Raw genomic sequence first — 20757 nt, forward strand, 5'->3', positions numbered from 1 at the left:
GAATTTTAAGTTCAAGGTATATTTCTTTATAGAATTTGGAAATCTAGGAAATATCTATTAACAATAAATTTGTGAAGCATTATGTGAATGAAATCTAAAATGATTGGAGAACATAGATCTAAACAGTGAATCTGTGAGCACCTCACTCTTCAAATTGTGAGAAAAGGAAGGCTGTCCTGAGCCAAAGGAAGCAGTGAAGTTAGGGACGCAATAGTGTGTTGTGATCCAAGTCAAATGAAAACGTTATTCCTTAGTGTTGATAAGCCAAATGGAATGAAGAATTTGACTTGATCCAATCTATTATAGCAATGTACAGGTTACTAATAACTTCTATGTGTCTCATAAGGGTGGAACAACAAACAGTTATATATTAATAGAGGCATATTTAAAACTCCATTTTGCTCTATTATCATATCCCTTGTAATTCCTTTTTTTTTAAAGATTTTATTTTTATTGACACTCAGGTTTACAGAGAGAAAGATTGGCAAAGAAAAACATCTTCCATCTGCTGGTTCACTCTCCAAATGGCTGCAATAGCCAGAGCTGAACAAAGCTCCAAAAACAGGAGCCAGAAACTTCTCCTGGATCTCCTTCATGGGTGGGTGCAGGGTCCGAAGCATTGGGCCATCCTCTATTGCTTTCCCAGACATAAACAAGGAGCTGGATGGAAGTGCAACAGCTGGATGGAATATGACACTTGGAGGTGGAAGATTAGCATGTTGAGCCATTATGCTTGCCCTGTCCTTTGTAATTTCTAGATACTTGTTTCATATATTGTCTCCTGAAAATAAACTCTGAGGTAGAACCTTTTACTATATATTGTATGTTCAGATTTATATTATATTCAGATTTCTGAGGAAGTTTCTTACTGTCTTCCATTGTGATTAGGAAAGATACATGATATGATTTTTTAAAATTTGCTGACACTTCTTTTATAATCTACCTTATCCTCTATCCTTCAATAAGTACAAAGTAAAGAATATGTATTCTGCAACAGTGAGATGGAATGTTCTGTAGAAATCAATTGGGTCCATGTGACCCACAGTGTAGATTGCAATAAAAATTAAATCTTAAGTTCTGTTTTTTTTTTTTTTTCAAAGTCAGATATACAGAGAGGAGAGACAGAGAGGAAGATCTTCATTCTGATGGTTCACTCCCCGAGTGACTGCAATGGCTGGAGCTGAGCGAATCTGAGGTGAGGAGCCTGGAGCTTCATCCAGGTCTCCCAAGCAGATGTAAGAACCCAAGAATGGATGGGAAGTGGGGCCTTTGGGATTAGAACCAGTGCCCATATGGGATCCCAAGGCGAGGATTTTAGGCACTAGGCTATCATGCTTGGTCCCTGTTGTTTCTTCATTGATTTTCAGTCCAGTCAATCTGAACATTAACAAAAGTGGGTGTTGAAGTCCCTTTGTTATGATTAGATTGAACGCTATGCTTCCTTTTAGATCTGTTAATGATAGGTTCAAATGGTCAAGTGATCTGGCATGGGGTGCATGTACATTTAAATGTAGGCACATTTCTTATTGAATTGATCAATTAGTTATTATTCAACGTCTTTTTTTGTCTCTTAATTTTTGTGTCAAGCTTATTTTGTTTGATATTATAATGGCTATAACTACTCGATTTTCCTTTCACTTGACATACAATATCTATCCATGGTTCTGGGTGTGTCTTTGTTACTGAGGTGTTTCCTGTAGGCAGCAAATAGATGAATAATGTTTTTAAGTCAATTTAATCAATCTATAATTTAGGCCACTTTCATTCAGAGTGGTTTTTGAAAGATCAATTCTTGTTTCCGTTTTTCCATAAATATTTTCATTTAGATCTGGCATGGTACCATAGTGGCTTAAGTCCTCCCCTTGCATCCGTTGGGATCCCATATGGGTGCTGGTTTTAATCCAGACAGCCCTGCTTCCCATCTAGCTCCCTGCTTATGGCCTGGGAAAGCAGTGAATGACCACCCAAAGCCTTGAGACTCTGCATCCACATGGGAGACCCGGATGAAGCTCCTGGCTCCTGGCTTCAGATTGGCTCAGCTTCAACAGCTCTGGCCATTTGGGGCGTGAATCAGTGGATGATAGATCTTTTCTCTAACTTCTTCTCCCACTATATCTGCCTTTCCAATATAAATAAATAAATCTTTTAAAAATGTTTTCATTTTTTGCTTTGGATTTCCAATGTACCAATAATAGGGGATTTCTACCTTTTGTATTTGTTCATTATAGTGATTATAATTTTTCATTTCTGTATATCCTTAAACATCACTTATAGGGTGATTGGGTGTCCAATTTGATGATTTGGAAGGCCTTTATTTCTCTTATGTATAAATTGGATCTTTTCAGGATGAAGACCTTCTGATGGTAAGCTTGTGATTCTCTTGTGCAGTTTTTAGAATCATTTTTTCTTTTGATGTTTTCCTGTTGAAGGTTTGCCTACCCACCCATGCCAGCACATGCACCATGCAAAAGATCTCTGTGTGCCCAGAGATCCAGGTACACATTGAACACTTACAGTCACAGAATTCCCGTAATGACAGGTAGCTGGCTTCAGTTTGATCCAGGCTATTTTCAGGGAACAGTTAAACAAAAGAACATAGTTCTCTGTAAACTTGATAGTGTATTAACTCAGATTCCATCCCTTTCAACCTGTTCACTTTGATCAACTCTCATTTGCTAGGCACACTTAAAGATTTAACAAATAAAATTTATATCTTATGTAATCCATCCTAGTTCTTCTCCTGATCTCCCTAGGTTTTTATTTCTGTACCAACTTTCTAAAACCCAGAAACTAGAACTCTGGCTTGGGAACTATAACCCTCTTAGTCTTCTCCTATCTTATGCCCTTATTCCAGAATCTCAAGGCAATTCATGTATGATAATTACAGCTAGAGTTCTGGTTACTATTTATAGGTGGCCTTTGTTCCTATATTCACCAAATGGACCTAATTGTCAGTAATCTGGATAGTTACTGCACAAACAAGGAAAGCATGCAGACACTTAGAATGGACTGAAAGTGCCTTACCTCTTTCCCAGTTTATGTGGTGATATGTTTTCATGGATTTCTGAGTTGAAGTCCTTCTGTAGGAAACCACACAAGTAATGAATAAATATATACTGTTAAAAATGACAATATGTAGGGGACTAATGAGTGAAGGACTTTCTATATACACGTATTTTTCCTAAAAGGGACCATTATTAAAATTTGGTGTATCTCCATTTTATATTTTCATAAACAGTTGTGTATTTTGTTTTTATTTTTGTATAGAGAAGTTACATTTACATCACAATAGATGTATAGGAGCTTACTAATACTTCCCACTCTACCACACTCCTGCCCACATTCCCTATTCACCTACCATTTTCCGTCCTGATTTCTCTCTTTGGAGGAGGAGAAGCAGTTACAATCGTTACATTGATTTCATTTTGTAGTCACAGATTAAGGTAAAGGTATTAATGCCTGACAAGCATAAACAAACAACAAAAGTCATACCTGTTATTCCTCTACTGTGTAAACTAGGGCTATATACAAAAAATCAAATCCCAGAATGTTACTCTCCCACCTATAGATTGCATTTTATACTGTGTATATTACCTGTTACAGGTTTGGGAAAGCATGATATTTGTCTTTTGGGGACTAGCTTACTTCGCTAGGAGCATAATGGTTTCTAATGGTATCCATTTAGTTGCAAAAGATAAGATTTCATTCTTTTGTATCGCTGAGTTGTATTCTGTAGTATATACACACATATATACATACATATATATTACATTTATATATGTGTTACATTATCTTTGATCTGTGTTTGATTTCACATTAGGTATTGTGAATTGAGCAGTTATAAATATGGGAATACAGCTAATTCTCTCACATGCTGACTTCATATATTTATATGAATTCTCAGGAATGGGGGGGCTGGTTGGGTCATATAATAGACCAATTTTCAGATTTTTGAGGAATCTCCACACTGTCTTCCATAATTGTTGCACTAGTTTACATTCTCTCCAAGAGTAGCTTTTCTCCCACATTCTCACCGGCACTTATTTGTATTTTGATCTCTGTGAGACAGCCATTCTAATGAGATAGCATGGTAGTTTTAGTTGCATATGCTAATGGCTAGTGAATAGGAGCATTTTTTCATCTTGGCCATTTGAATTTCATTGTTCGAAAAATTTCTTTTCATGTCCTTTACTCATTTATTAGCTGAATAGTTTTGCTGTTGAGTTTCTTGAATTTATAGATCCTGAATCTTAATTCTCTATCAGTTGCATAGTTTGCATATTTTATCTCATTTTGTTGGTGGGCTCATTTCCTTTGCAGTGAAGACAGTTCTTAGCTTGATGTTAATCCTATTTGCTTATTTTTGTTTTGACTGTAGTTCTTCAGAATCTGTTTAGGAAGTCTTTGCCTACACCTGTGTCTTGAACAGTCAACTATAGATGTGCAGGTTAATTTCTGGGATTTCTATCTGTGCCATTGCTTTTTGGGTCTGCTTTATGCTTATACCAAGCTGTTTTGATTAGAGCTATCTGTTCAACATATTGAAGTCAGGAATGGTGATGCTTCCAGATTTTTTTATTATTGTTTAAGATTACTTCAGCTATTTGGAGTCTCTTGTGTGAGTTAGCATTTTTCCCCCCTGAGTTTGAGAAGAATGTCATAGGTGTTTAAATATGATCACAATCAATTCTGTAAATCCCTTCAGTGGTATGCACATTTTGATGATATTAAGTCTAGCAATCCATGAGCATGGATCTTATATATTTTTAGTTTCAATATCGTTTATGATCTCTAATTCTAATTCTTCCTAATTCTTCCTTTCTACCAACTTTGGGCTTGGTTTCTTGTTTTCCTAGTTCCTTGAGATGTGCTGACAGACCAGATATTTCATGAAATCTGATGTCTTGATGTAGGCACTAATTGCTAGGAACTTTCCCTTAAATTTTGATATTTTTAGCTGTCATCTTCATGTTTCTAGAATTTTTTTAAAAAAATGTTTTGATTTCTTCTGCAACTCCCTGTTCATACAGTATCATGTTTTTTGGTCAGTTTCCAAGAGTTTGCATATTCCATAAAAATATTTTTAGTTGTTGATTTCCTCATTCATTCTATGAGGGTAAAAAAAAATACATAGTATGATTTACTCTTGCTTTTTTTTTTCTTATTTTGCTGTGGCCTGCTTTATGGTCTAGCATGCAGTTCATCCTTTAGGTTCCATGAACTCATGAAAATGTGTGTTCTGCATCTGTGCATGAAATATTTTATATAAACTATGTCTCTATGATCCATAGAATATTTTTTTAAATTGTGTTTAGTTGATTTGTTCTATGGGGAAATAGGTGTTGAAATCCTCCATTATGAATATATTTTTTCACTTATTGTTGAACTGATCCCTTGATCATTATGAAATGCTTTTCTTCATCTTTTTTTTTTTTAATTTTGTTGAATGTTTATTCTATTTGATATTAGAATAGCTAAACCTGTTTATTTTTCCTTTCTGTTGTCATGGGATATCTTTTTCCAATCTTTCACTTTCAATTTGTAAATTTGTATGCATATTTGTTGGTGAGGATGTTTCTTACAGCAAACAAGTGGATGAATCTTCTTTTTGTTTTTAAATTATTTAGCCAGGCTGCACCTTTTAACTGGATAACTTATTCCTTTTTATTCAGAGTTATACAAGGTAATGACTTGGTCCTACCGTTTTCTTCTAAACATTCTCATAGTTTGTTTTAGGTGTCTTGTATGCACTTAGTATTTTCTGCCTTCACTGTCTTTGATGTTTTGTGATTACCCTTCTCTATTTCTTGTGTGAAGCACATCTGTAAGCATCATTCATAAGGCTGTACAGGTGGTGGCAATTTAAACATTGAATACTTGAACTGTTCCTATTTGTACTGTACAGATGAATGACTATTATGATCTTTTAGGTGTCGTCAGATGGAGTGGAGTCAGAATGTCTAATTTATCATAGGAAGTATCACCATGAGAAGCAATTTCCAGATGAAACAAAATACATGAAAATGAATATAAATCTCAGGTTTAGTTTTGGGTTTGGAAATCATAAATCAAGAACAGAATTAGGAAGCTGTAAGATAATATTTCAAGATTGCTTGTTTGTGTCCTGTAAATCCCAAACAGAGCAAAGATCCTTTTTTGACATAATGTCATAAAGCATCATTTTCAATTTGTGTCTTTTTCTATTCTCCCATGCTGCTATTGTAACACAATTTGAAGAAATCTTAAAATAGTCAAGTTCATGAGAAGCTTTGACAAATATGTTCCTTAATTTAAACTTCCTCACCTTTCATGTACCATTTGTTATCTTTTTTATTATCTATCTTGCCTAAATTCTCTGGGTGCTACTTGTAAAATTAAAAAGGAGATATTGAGCATATCAATAATGTTTTAGTGCAAGCATTAAAATCTAGTGGAGTGCAGTAATAGATTTTTATGGGGCAGATTATTCAGCATTCTTTCATTGCTTCTGGTTATTTTTTCAAGTATATGAAAAATGTTTTCTAAAAAGATTCATATCTCAAATCCAGTGCAGGGAACACAAAAGAGGTGTGGTTATCATCACACATTTTATTCATTTATTTGTACATCATATTTTATAAGCTACCTTGGGAGACCCACTTTGATATAATGTAGATGTTAGTGATGTAGTTTCTGCAATAATAAAAATGGAGTTTTACCTACAATGTCTGAACCTAAATTGCTGCTTTGCTGCTCTTTTCCCAGCTTATGCAGTGACTGGTTCAAATCCTGTCTCCCATTACTGTATTCCAAAGTGTCTGGAGAGAGCAGATTTTGCCTCAATACTGCATTCCTTATCTGGTCTAAAGACCTACATAACGTGCCAGATGACTCCTAACTACTGCATGGTCCCACCCTTGCTGTTGTAGGCATTTGGAGAGTTGAACGCACAGATAGAAGATTCTTTCTGTCACTCTGTCCTTAAAATATAATGAATTGTGGTGCATCAAAAATGCTGCATAAATATTAGCTGTATTTGCTGTTTTAATCACATGGATGGTTACCAACTTTATTCACCACATGTGTCTGGCAGGTAAAGCTCAGCTCATCGATATGCCATTTAAGACTTCTACTTTCGGATCAAATTTTTCCGTTTCATTTTCACTGTATAATAGAACTACAGTGATGTGAATAAATATTGTGCACTTTTGAATATAGGTTCACAGTATTATCACCAATCAGAATAGGCTTTTTTCTAAATGTGATCATCTATTTGCATCCAGTTTGCCCACCAAGATCATCCTGTTTTTCCTAACTCACATCCCAGGTTTAGTCCTTGACTTCTGCAAAATTTCTCTTATCTTGCCACTTTTCATTAGTTTCTCTGTTGTCTTTTTAAACGTCTTACTTGTCTTTTAGTGCCATCACCATTACTATGGGTATATAGTAAAATACCTTTCTCTGCCACAAAATTGTTAATTATCCATGAGCTTGAGGACCTCAAGTTTCTGTGTCCTGAATTTATATTATTATTCCAAGAAAACATTAGTCATACAAGTTTTTCTCTCTCTCTGTCTCCCTCAGGAGGAAACAAAAGCACTGAAATTAAAAAATAAATAGACATCTCCATATCTTGTCAAATTTTTAGAAGTATTCTTATTGGACGAATGATCATATCTTGCTCAAATTGTTCTGTTGGATCCTTAACTATGATGGTGTTTGGAGGTGGGAACTTTTGTAGAAATTTCGTCTAGATGAGATTTTGAGATTAAGTTTCTCATTGTGAGATGAGTTGGAATAGCAAGACAAAGAGCTTTCTCTCCTCTCACAAGCAGATACCGAAGAAAGGCCATGTGACCACACAGTGAAGTGTGTTCTATGCTAGCAAGAGCCTTCTAGCCATGTGAGCTTGGGCTTTCCAGCTGTCAGTTTTGACAAGTGAATGTTTAAGTCACCTAGCCTGTGGTGTTTTGTCATGGCAGAAATGATAACTGACACAAACATTACTTCATATTATCTAAGAAATGGGTTTTTTTTTTGTTTTATTCTCCTGAGATAGTCTCTAATTGGACTGTAATTGCACTTTTAGAATTCTATGTTTTAATAAAAATGAATATAAATAGAAGTAAACAAAATTATGGGTATGTAAGTGGTTCATGTAGGCTGAGAGAGATTAGAATCCAATTAATAAATAGTGTGCACTGGTATTCCTATATAAATGACTGACATTGAGTAGACACATTGGTTTCTACAGGCAAACCAAGCAGGCTGCCTTCATGGAATTTCAGTATTGATGGGAGATGTGTCAGTTATTAAATTTTTCTACTGAGTTAGTCTGGTCTTCTGTCAAGTGAACAATAGGAGGTTAGCTGCATTAAATGTGTGAATTCAAAACTTGTACATTTCTATGGTTATTTCACACATGAAATTTTAGTAATCTAGTGTTCTAGCCAACAATGCATTCAGGCAAATAATACAGATTTCTCTGAAGCTCCAAAGAAAGTTGATGGCTGTTTTTTAAATGAGCAACAGAATATTCCAATTTCAGGGAAGTTGTCTATGTGTGTTTGTGGCTGGACACCGAGGTTTGGCACAGGTAATTAATACTGAAAATGTACAGATCTAATCAACTATTCATTTACTTACATATTCATTATTCAGGTCACTTGTTTTAATCAAGTTAATACATATTATAATGATTATTTGCTATTTTACAGAATAAATTTTTATTTCATTTAGAAATTATCAAAAGTATGATAGATATTTTGCCTGCATAAATCTAGCTACATTTAGTTTGTGATAAAAATACAAATTTTTTCAGTGTTTGGGGTTGTCTATTTCGTGACATGGTGAACACACAATAGCTACACTGTACATATCTCATACAATCTTTCAAAATCTGTTTGAACTTGGATTATATTAGCAATTTTTATCAACTCTACACTTAGAAGATAACCTTAAGGCTTGTATTTTAGGAATACTGTGTTACTTTGAGCCTCTATGCATAACTTGTGCCCTTAAATTTGCATTTTAACCTCATAAATTTATGCTTTCATTCATCTTTCTATTTTTCCTTTCATAACAAAATCACTTCATTCAATACTTCCTATATCCCTGCTGTAAGATGGAATATCTCTATGTGTTGCTAGGAAAAATGCAGCTATAATTCAGTATTTATTGCAGGAATGACAACTGAGGATGGAAATGCTTCTAAAACTACATACAAATAATCCCAGATAAGGATCATTTTCATGCTTAATAAGTAGCTTTATTCACTATAACCTGTTTTGTTTGTTTCATTTTTTTATGGCAAGGCAGTCTTGCAGTAATTTTCGGCTCTAAATAATGGTCTTATTGGTTTTAATAAGACATCAGCTTGCTGTGAAACTGAACAGATGCCATTTAAAGTGCAGATTTATCTTACAGATCCCCATAAACTTCCATTCCTATTTCATTGGAATGAAAATCCAGTGCAATTGTAAGTAAAATAGTCTATTTGGAAGTTTTTATGCTTCAACATTATTACCTTGTCCAACTTCAGAGTATACTTTTTTATAACAGAATTTCCATGTTTTTTTTAAAAAACTGAAAAAAAAAACAAAAGAATTGTCAAAAATCAAAGATTTATTTATTTTTATTACAAAGTCAGATATACAGAGAGGAGGAGAGATAGAGGGGAAGATCTTCCATCCGATGAGTCACTCCCCAAGTGCTGGAGTTGAGCCAATCTGAAACCGAGAACCAGGAACCTCTTCCAGGTCTCCCTTGTGAGTGCAGGGACTCAAAGCTTTGGGTCGTCCTCGACTGTTTTCCCAGGCTACAAGCAGGGAGCTGGATGGGAAGTGGAGCAGCCGGGATTAGAACTGGCGCCCACATGGGATCCTAGGACATTCAAGGCGAGGACTTTAGCCACTAGGCCATGCCACTGGGCCCAATTTCTGACAATTCTAAGCACATTTTTTACCATAAAAAATTTAGCATATTCCACCAGCTGAGAGGAAGTAAAAAAAATTTTTTTTTGCTCAATGAGCTGTTTTAACATGTGAAATAAAGATTCCTCTGTGTGATTTTGTATGATGCTAGCCGAGTCAGAGGCACTTCACATGGTTTTTGGATGGTAGATTCCAGCATTTTTAAATCCAAAAGGAGAAAATGGAGCCTAACTAGAGAATTTGAAACTGTAACACAACTTTAAATATTTGAACTGTCCTCAGATGACAAATTCACCAAGATATCACAAAGACCATTCAGGGCATACATTGTGGCACAGCGGAATTAGGTTTTAGATTCCTGGTCTCATATTGGATGCCACTTGCAGCAGCTAGATGCTCTGCTTCCCAGCTGGAAGGCTGCAGTGATGGTACTAGTACTCGAGTCTCTGTATCCATGATGCAGCTCCAGGCTTCTAATACAGCAACTCGACTCAGTAGTCACAACAGCATTAAATATTTGGGGTATACTTAACAAAAGATCTGCAAGTCCTACAAAGTGAAAATTATAAGATACTAAAAAAGAAAATTGAAAAGAAATTAATGGAAGGATCTCTCATGTTCATAGATTTGCTTTTATAGAAGAATGAACATTATCAGAATGTCCAAAATAATTTATATATTTAATGCAATTCTCATCAAAATTCCAATGACATTTTGCTAAAAAAGTGCCATCCTAAAATTCATAAAAGAAATTCAAATTTGTTTTGGATATTTGTGGTATTTGTATCAGAAAAGCAAAGTTGAAATCCTTACTACACCAGGTTTCAAAGTATACTACTGTAATGAAAACAGTGTGACACTGAATAAAAATGGATAAAGAATTAAATAAATGGACTTGCTTTTTAATCAATTATGGTAACAAAGAAAATTAGGAAATTGAAAAAATTCAGTATATGTTGTAGTGAGTGGAAATTCAGAGATGCATGGAGGAAATTAGGAATACACAGGTATCACAACAATCCTAAAATTTGATAACTTTAATAGATCCAATGAGAAAAAATACATTTTATCCTGTGTTTTCCATGCATATATTGATGATCAAATGGTTTTTATTATCTAGTTTATCAATGTGATATATTTAGTTTTTGTGAATATTGGGCAATTCCTTCATAAGAGAGATAAATCCCAATAGGTCAAGTTGTTTGATCTTTCTGACATATTAATGGATTTCATTCTGTAGCTTTTGAAGATTTTTGAAGCTATGCTCATCAAAGATATTAGTCTATAGTTGTCTTTCTCTGATAATGTAAAATAATTACTCAAAAACATAAACCTTGCCATGGCTAAGAACCTGTAAGATCTGTCTCCTTCACAGAAGCTAAGCAAAGTTAAACATAATCTCCACAAAAAGAATTATTAAATAGTGAGAAAAATATAACTCACACTAAAATATATGGGGATAATTAGTGTAATTAAAATATCCATACTACCCAAAGCAATTTACATATTCATTGTGATTCCAGTCAGAATACAAAAGAGAAAATCACCTTAAAATTCATATGGAATCACAAGAGACCATGGATAGCCAAAGCAAACCTAAACAATCAAACTAAAGCTGGAAGCAGCACAATATATTTTACTGAGCATGTATAACCAAAATAGGTTAGTATTGTCTCAACAACAGACACATCAATCAATGGAATAGAATTTAGTCACAGAATTTAATCCACAAATCTGTAACCAATAATCTTTGACTGGCAGCCAGAGTCACTTCCTGGAAAAAGGATGGTCTCTTCAACAAATTTTGCATGCATAAAATATGAAAAAAAGTCCTATCTTATACTCTGTAGTAACATCAACTCAGTGGATTTGGGATCTAAGTCTCAGCCCTGAAATGATCAAATTATTACCTTTTGTCAGTGTTTTGCAATGATTTCGCTAAGATTTCTTGGATAAGATACCCAAAACCCAGGCAATAAAGGCAAAAAAATAGACAATGGGATTATGTCAAGCCAAGAAGCTTCTACACAGAAAAAGAAACACTCAAAGAGGCAACCAAAAAGTGTGGAAGAAAATATTTGCAACCATGCATCTGATAGGGGTAAATATCCACAATATGTAAGATGTTTAAGAAACTCAACAACAACACAGCAAGAAAAGTTAAGAAATGGGCTAAGGATACGTACAGGCATTTTACAAATAGTAAGTATGTTAGGAAAAGATATTCTAGTACACTCCTGGTCAGAATGTAAAATAGCACAGCCACTCTGGAAAACAGTATACAGATTCCTCAGAAACTTGAAAGTCTAGGTGGCTCAGCCATTCCACCCCTGGAAAGTTAATGAAATTAAATCAACATATGAATGCATTATCTGTGTTCCCATGTTTTAGCTATTCAATTCAAAATAGCTAAGATATGGAATCAATCCAGACGTCCATCAAGTGATTATATTTGGTTAAGTTATGATGCAAAGAAATATTACTCAGCCATGAAAAGGATCAAATCTTGTCTTTTGCAACAAAGTGGATTCAATTGGAAATCATTATGCTTAGTGACATGAGCCAAAAGATAAGGTTTACCTCCATTTGTGGTAACTAAAACACAGGCTGTAATAAAGTCTCATGTGTATGAAAGTAATGGAAATTTTGTGATTTATAGCTCTTATATATACACTTTAGTAACAGTGATTTTTCTGCTTGTTACTTAAGTTTTTTGTTGAATTAACCTTGTAGTTATAAATGCAATTGAAAATATGTCACTGTAAAAATTAAAAGGAAAATAAGGAAAGGAGGAAGGGTAGCAGTTCTTAAAACTATTTATTTGAAATACATAAAACTTGTTCTCTTTTTATAAATAAAATCATTCCTAAGTATCGTATATGGAATTACTTGAAAAGGAGGTAAAGATTAAAATGTTGAAGTGGTGTAGATGAACATGACTTTTGTAAACCCAGCGGCAGCTGAGTTTTTACCAGAAGCAGTTAAAGCAGGATCGTCAAAGAATAGTTTTTATAAAGTGCTGCAAAAAATAATTTCCAACTTATAATTCTATATGATGCATATATTATGCCAATAGTGGGTTTTAAGGTGAGGAAAAAATTAAGCATAATATTTCAGGAAGCTATTACAATTCTGATTGTGTGCAGTGACAGGTTAAGAACCGTAAAGGCATATATGGTTGGATAAACTTGTATTGTTATCAAAATTCCAATCAAACTAATTTATAGTATAGTACTGAGTACTAATAAAGTATATATTTCAATAATGGAATGCTTAATAACTATAATTAACATCCAAAGGAAATTTTATCTCCAATGATCATTTTGCAATACTTAAAAGTCATTTTGAATTTCATAATTTGAGGGAATAACCATGCAATTTTTACTGAATAAAGATAGAGATCCTGCTAAACAAGGGAGGGATCTTAGTGGAGGGTTATCTCATTCATAATGTAAATAATGCTAAGATTTAAAAACTTGCTATATAACAGTGAAACAATATGTTTCTGCTACTACAATCAACATTGAGATAAGCTTACAACATAAATATGCTTTGACTACTGTCACCAATTATAAGACAATGTGGCTCGTACAGTTACGTGCTTGATAGTTTACAGGCATGCCCGAAAAGTTTTTAACACAATTCATAGGATTCATGATTGATTCTCCAGTTGTTTCATAGTTTTAAAATTACATTGAGATTATTTTATATTTTCTGTTCCGTGAAAGGAAAAATTTCACTGTCTTTACTATTGATATTTTAGTTACACAGAAATTACAGTGCTTCCTATCTATTCAAATGACTGCAAGAGTATTTATACATTTATTAAGTATATTATGAGCTTTTTAAAATTAAGATCCCTTATTATCCTGGATGAAAAATTATATAACCACAAAAATCTGTGAGTCGCATCCACTATTTTAAGAATGATAAATTATATAACATTCTTTAATATAAAAGTAACATATATTGCATTTGCAACTCAGTTAACTTCCATTTCTTTATGTAGAAAAATATTTAACATCTTATAAAGTTAAAATTGTGGAAATATTTTTTAAACAGTATGTTATCTAAAGTGGATACACATTGGAATAGATTTAATAGTAATTATGTTACTTTAAAGTACAAACTAGATATTTTAAAATGGACTATGCTATCTTTTATAAGAAGAAGAACTGGAGTTCAAGTTTGATTTCGTTAGTGAAAACAAAAATTAGTATTTAACTATGGTAAGTACAGTATTTAGCTATGTTTAAAAAGTATAAGTATAATGTAGAACTGTAATTGCATATTTTAATTATTTAATGCCAGTTATTTCTTGTATACTTAAAAAAAATCTGCTTCTCAGCCCTTAGCATTTGGTTGATGATACCAAGGAGAATATGCATAATATTCTTTCACGCATGGCCATTTGTGGAGGAAGAGCAGAGACTTGACTAGCCAGAGACTGTGTCCAGCCATGGTGAGACCCTGCTGAGGTCAGGTGAGGCTACTTCACGTATGTCTAACTGTGGTAAACTGGACACAGCTTAAATACTTTGAGACTTTATTATGACTTGTTCGTAATCGATATTGATATCTTTCATCAGATAATCAGGCAGTGCAATTGAATGTTAACTGATACTATTACATTCCATAGCCATTATTATACAGACAGTAATAAATCCATTGTCCCAGGCTGTGTTTTTGTTGCTTTTCCCTTTACAAGTTCATAAGCAAATGACAAGTATTATACTGACCACGTACTATTTGGTAGGACCATGCACATAGTTCTGCTGCAGTTTGGCCATCCTTGTCTATCTTATTACTCAAGTATAGCCAAGCTTAAGCCTAGTTTGAGGATTTTGCACTTGTGTTCTTTCTGCCTGGTGGTCTCATCACCCTAATCTGACTTGATTAGATCTTTCATATCATTCAGGTTTGCCTTAAGATCTTCTCATCCTGACAGCCTTGCCTGGAAATCTAAAACATCTTCTAATCTTTCTTTCATCACATCCCCTTAATTTCTATCTTCTGTTTTACTGCTGTGAAATTTTCACTGGATTCCTTCTCTACCTAGAGTATAAACTACAGGGATTTCTTTTGTTTTGCTCATCATCATTGAGTGGGTACTGTTCTGGGTATATCTGTGTAATGAATGAAATAAAGTCTATAGTAATATGCTATACACACAAATTCACAATCAATAGGTTTTAGTATCTGATTTTTTCAGAAAACTAAGACAAAAAATTGTTGAATATTTATATGAGTTTATTCAGTTTTGAATGATTATAGAATTATGCAGCCTCTTGTACCTTCTTCTTGTACCTTGCTCATGATATTTCATAGCATAGAGTGCTGCTGGCTTACATGTCACTGCCCCCCTAAAGTTACCTTGCATTTCACAAATGCTGAAAATGGTGCACTTCATGTGCTGTTTTCACCAAACCTCAACTCTGTTTAAGACCTACTTTTCTGGAGTGGTTCACCTCCTTCTCTCTGGAAGATAAGTATAGGTGCTAGAACAGGGACCATTCTGTTTTTCAGACACATCATTTCAGTGTCTTTGTCTTCCATCACATGCCATTAAAGTGATAGGGAGTCTAAATCTCTTCATTTTCCCTTCATTCAAGGACCTTTCAGTAGAAAATATTCAACTGACACAGTAATACATTCACAGATTTATCTAAGAAAGTATTGAATAATCAAACACTGTTCTTCAACAGAAAAAAATTAAAAGCAAGCAAGCAATCCAAAACCTGTGTTAGTTTAGGTTCTCCAGGCATACTTTAGATGCAAATTATCTGTGCCTGGTGTGATAGCCTAGTGGCTAAACCATACCCCTGCATGCCCAGGATCCTCTATGGTGCTGATTTGTATCCTGGCCTCTGCACTTCCCTTCCAGCTCCCTGCTTGTAGACTGGGAAAGGTTTGGAATCCAGCACTCATGCAGAGGACCCAAAAGAAGCTCCTGGCTCCAGATCGGCTCAGCTATGGCTACTACAGCCACTTGGGGAATGAACCAGCAGCTAGAGGATCCTCCTCTCTGTGCATCTGCCTTTCCAATAAAAATAACTTATTTAAATAAAAAGTAAATTTCCCCTAGGAAAAGAAGATATGGAAAAGCCATGGTAGAATGGAATAAAGTGCTTTTGCTTAAGAACAAAAGGGCAAGACTGCTGCTATGCCAGTGCCTGCTTATTTTAAACACTCTTGAAAGTATTTTTTTTAAAAATTTCAATCTGACAAGGTTCTAAACTATTACATAAGTCCACAATTGTGGAATTAGAATACTCCCAATATTCTTATCACAGATAATAACTGGTTATATGCACTTAGTATCAAACCAGATTAAAAATCATGTTAAAAGAACAAGAAGTAAATACTTCTTGGGGAATCAAAATATTGCCTTTATTTACATGGTATAAAATTAGTAGTACTGAATGATGTTTATTTGTATTGATCATATTTCTAGAAGATGGTCTTTTCTTTGGATTTTCCTGAAAAATTATTCAGAGATTATTGAAGGAGAAGCTCACAGTGAAACCACGTGTGCCTGGGGACAGTGGTGAGAATTTACATGGAAGGCACAACTTATAAAAGAAACTGATTTACTACCTGCAAAATACATCAACCTCTCCAAGGAAATTGCATGTAAGTATTTTACTTTATATATACTGCTAATCTTCTATACTGTTATACTGTCAATATTTGGTACTCTAGGAAATAAAATATGTTTCTTGGTTGGTATTGAGCAGAGGGAGAGGAAGGAGATGAAGAGAGAGAGAGGAGAGATTAATCTTCCATGTACTACCACCTCAATTCCCCTATGCCCACACAGCCAAGCTTAGGCAGTGTTGAAGTCAAAATCTAGGAGCTCTATCCAGTTCTCCCTCATGAGTGCCAAGGCCCCAAATACTTGAACCATCACTTGCCATCTCCTTGGGTGTACATTTTAAGAAACTGGACTGGCACAGAGAACACAGAGCTGAAATAGGCACCCCAGTATGGGGTGTAAGTAACTCAAACTGCTTTACTGGGTGTCACACAATGCAAAATTTATTGAATTAAGTCTACCAAATTCTAAAATTACCTTTCCCTAATATCTCCTATGAAATGCCCATTGATTTCTTTGCTGTATCAATCCTTATATCACAAACTAAAATAACTTTAATTTCTTCGTTTACAAGCATGTTCTTGGTTGTTCAACTGGTTTCTTTTGTATTTAGTCATAAAACTATTAATTTAACTACAGAAATATCTTGAAATAGAAGTAGATGAAATATGTTGCCATTTTAGATTTTCATTTAAATGACTAGAAAATCCTACTAAATTATTTAAAGCAATTCCCTCTTTATTGCTTTTAATCAAATCTAAAGCCTAGTGAGTAGAAAAATTAGACATTTTTAAATGAACACATAAAGGGAAATATTTATAAGAAAATCTTTCATTTTAGTTCCCATTTAAGAGTTCCAGCAAGGGCTGGTATTTAGTGAAGGAGTTCAGTAAGATGCCCTGTCCCATTTGGAAGTGGCTGTTTGAATCCCAGCTCTGTTTTAATTCCAGGATCCTATTAATGCACACCTTGGGGAGCAGTGGCTCATAAAAGCTGGGTTCCTGTTGCACAAGTGGCCTGACACATCTCAGAATGTCCTGGGCATTTGTGGATTCAGAGATAGATTCTCTCTTTCCTTATTAAAAGTAAGATAATAATTTTGATTTAATAAATTAGAAGTTCTGGTTACCAGAATCATTAATGAAATTTATACTTCTTACTGCCTTCATGTTTTTTTAACTGGCATGGCTGCATTTACAACCTCTGATTTTTTTTCTCAGTGATGAATCCCCTACCCATATGATCACTTCAACAAAAGAAGTGACTCTAGTAAGTGTATATGGCTGCAGCGTTAGGGCAGCTGGCCATTTAAACCAACTGCTAATGGATTTAGAAGGAGACATGGACTCTCATACAATAAGAAAGGGGGACTTTAACTGCAAAGAAACAGAACAAATCTATACTAAGGACGAAATGATCCATTTAACATCTACAAATGTTTTCATCCCACAGTTGCAGAATATATATTCTGTTCATCAGTGTGTGGGTCTTACTTTATTATAGAATGCACACTAGGCCGTAAAGCAAGCCTCAGCAAACTAAAACATGAAATCATACCATGTATCTTTTCTGACCACCATGGAATGAAGCTGAAACATCAACAGCTTAGTAAATGCTAGAAAAAATTTTAAACACATGAATCATTTGGAATTACTGCAAATAGCCATATGGCAATTAATTGGAAATTGTAGATGAACTGGATAGATTAACACATACAATCTGAGTCATGATGAGACAGAAAACATAAATAAGTGAATTACTAATGTGAAGTGAGTCAGTAATAAACAGCCCCCCAATAGAGAAAAGTACAGGCCCAGATGGCTTCACAATTGAACTAAACCAAAATTTTTGAAAACGAATTTCTATTCTCAGCCGATTTATACCATGCAATCACTTGTTTGTCCTATACATAATATCCTTTTTTAAAAAATGTGTTTATTGATTATAATATCTGCAATTGTCAGGTGAAGACTCTCAGAACCCCAGCCTAGTCTTTCAGAGGGCAGCAGGGAGCGGAGCTCTCATTTGTTGCCTTCTGAGGTGCATAGGCAGGAAGCTGGATCAGAAGCAAAGTAGCAGGGATGGAAATACACTGTCTCAAGCTTAAGCCACTGCATCATAACACCTGAACCCTACATGATGTCTTGAAGTTTTGTCTGGTCTCAAGGGGTTTTTCCAGAAACTGCAGGCTAAATGCAGAAGGCAAGTCCGACCTGTAGGTATTACCACATTGCCATCATTAGTTCCTCAAGCCAGGAGCTCAGGGCTGTGCACCTGGCAAAAGGCACTGTGGAGAGTACTAGGAATGTCTGGCTCTTTGGTGTCAGTTCTAGCTGCACACGTTTCACTACTTCGTTCACTGATGTTGAAATACACAAACTGTATATGTGTTTGCAGAATTTTCTTCAGTAAAGGTGTTTGCATTGAAAACTATATACACATAAATATACAATATTTTATAGCTTCAATATATCATTCTTTTACCTTTACATTAGTGACACAATCTTTAATAATTAGTATTTAGTGAGACCTCAAGAAGCGACTACAGACTGTTATGCACTTAAATATCTACATCCTGGTAAATGACAAGCGTCAGTGTCATATGAAATACAATGAGAGCTAGAGCAAGAATAACTAATTTTAACTGAAAGTTTTTATAAAATCCATTGTTGATGAAACTATTTTCCTGAATTCCTCATTGATGCTAGAGGAGTTGAAAAAAAAATTTTAATGAGCTTTGAAAATTTTTGCACTTTTAAAAACATTGCAAAGCAAGAAATAAGATATAGATTTGGGACAGTATTTTACAGTCTCTGCATGCTTAAAAGCCTTGGGTTTAAAAACAATTTGTTTCCCCATCAATGGCTTATAATGAGGGTCAGCCTTACTGACCCCAGGCATAGCAAATTAGCCGTAGCTTTTATAATTAATTGTTGTGATTTATGGTCCTCACACTCAGATATAAATAAGCTATAATTTTGTTTTCTCTAAATCAATTCAGTCTTTGACTCTGAATCATTATTCACTTGCATCATTTGAAAAATCAGACCTTGACTCTATGCTAATTTTTTACACTACCCAAAGCCCTTGATGTGCCCTGTTGCATCATTGAATGGCCTTCCAGTTATTTCTTAAATAAGCAAGGTACTTTCCCTCCTACCTGTGTCACTTGCACATGCCACTCTCCTGACATTTGTTCTTCACGCAGTTCCATGTACCCTGCACACTTGGGATTCCTCAGTGTCATCTTAAGAGCACCATGTTTCTCCATAGTACTTGTCAACATCTCAATACACTGCATTATGTTATCTCCCTTTCTTCATTTGCCTACAACTTCTTTTTCAGCACCTAGAACAACTTCTGGCAGAGAGAGATGGTACACGCATACCTATGGAGGGAGTGAATGAAAACTTACGCAGCAGCAGTGCATCTCAGGTATTAACTGCAGGCCCTCAGCCTTTGATTTGCAGCATCCATGCTGAGATATCCCAGTCTGCAAGGTCCTCAGAAAGCACAGGTTAGTTTTCTGCAACCTGTATCCAAACTAATGATTGCCTTGATGACATGGGTTCTTCTACAAAGGCATTCCTCTCCCTATTTCCTGTAGCTGCCCTAGGAACACCACTTGGAAGGTAGTTTCACTTTGCTTTTAGTTTGCAGAAATCTCTCTTCTATTTCCTCTCTGATTCAAAGGGATTCCCCTCTACTGTTTACACATCTTAATATTATACCATCGAATGAACATGTAAACTTGATCAAGCTATCATGGATACATCATGCAGCTTAACAGACATGATGCTTATTTTACAAGATTATGGATCTGATGGTTATTCTGATGCATTCCGATCACTGAATTTTACTTGTCCTCAATAATCTCCTGTGTGCAGATCTCCCATCATATACAGAAAATTCTATTTTTATGCAACATCACCATTAACGTTTACACACAATAAAGTCAAATTTCAAAGTAATGTGATTGCCTCACTATCACCAAGGCAGCAAATAGTTTAAAATGTGTTTTAAACCTTCTTCTGGTAAGATATATCACACAATTATCTTGAAAATATCATAAAAGGGGAGTTGAAAATGTTTATTTTGGTGTAAAATAATTTTGAAAGACATGCATAGTTTTTGCAAAATAAGAATTTCCCATGAACGTTTTGGGGCTTCCTCAAATAATATTTTTTAAGGTCTCCTCAGCCTATGTCACACCGAATGTTCAATGATTCAGCATTAATTTATTTTCATAAT

General features: G+C 34.7%; 1 long non-coding RNA gene across 1 annotated transcript in view; it reads left to right on the forward strand.

Moving 5' to 3' along the window:
• Nucleotides 1–20757, forward strand: part of LOC121146828 — a 156460-nt gene that overhangs the window by 132135 nt on the left and 3568 nt on the right. The window contains exons 3-4 of the long non-coding RNA XR_005882253.1: nucleotides 16366–16544; nucleotides 19852–20023. This is a non-coding gene — a long non-coding RNA (uncharacterized LOC121146828). The remainder of the gene's footprint in view (nucleotides 1–16365; nucleotides 16545–19851; nucleotides 20024–20757) is intronic.

The sequence above is a fragment of the Ochotona curzoniae genome, unplaced genomic scaffold (genome assembly GCF_017591425.1).
Source record: "Ochotona curzoniae isolate NIBS_2020 unplaced genomic scaffold, NIBS_Ocur_1.0 scaffold_4505, whole genome shotgun sequence".
NCBI lineage: Eukaryota > Metazoa > Chordata > Mammalia > Lagomorpha > Ochotonidae > Ochotona > Ochotona curzoniae.